This window comes from Bison bison, unplaced genomic scaffold (assembly GCF_000754665.1).
Source record: "Bison bison bison isolate TAMUID 2011002044 unplaced genomic scaffold, Bison_UMD1.0 scf7180017862979, whole genome shotgun sequence".
Lineage (NCBI taxonomy): Eukaryota > Metazoa > Chordata > Mammalia > Artiodactyla > Bovidae > Bison > Bison bison.
The window spans coordinates 226,846-227,420 of record NW_011493551.1 but is presented as its reverse complement, the minus strand read 5'-3'; positions in this window follow the sequence as shown (position 1 = coordinate 227,420).

The following is a 575-nucleotide window of genomic DNA, read 5'->3' as shown; positions in this document are numbered from 1 at the left end:
CAGTCCATAGTTCATCAGGCACTCTATCAGATCTAGGCCCTTAAATCTATTTCTCACTTCCACTGTATAATCATAAGGGATTTGATTTAGATCATACCTGAATGGTCTAGTGGCTTTTCCCTACTTTCTTCAATTTAAGTCTGAATTTGGTAATAAGGAGTTCATGATCTGAGCCACAGTCAGCTCCCGGTCTTGTTTTTGTTGACTGTATAGAGCTTCTCCATCTTTGGCTGCAAAGAATATAATCAATCTGATTTCAGTGTTAACTATCTGGTGATGTCCAGGTGTAGAGTCTTCTCTTGTGTTGTTGGAAGAGGGTGTTTGCTATGACCAGTGCATTTTCTTAGCAAAACTCTATTAATCTTTGCCCTGCTTCATTCCATATTCCAAGGCCAAATTTGCCGGTTACTCCAGGTGTTTCTTGACTTCCTACTTTTGCCTTCCAGTCCCCTATAATGAAAAGGAGATCTTTTTTGGGTGTTAGTTCTAAAAGGTCTTGTAGGTCTTCATAGAACCGTTCAACTTCAGCTTCTTCAGTGTTACTGGTTGGGGCATAGACTTGGATTACTGTGATA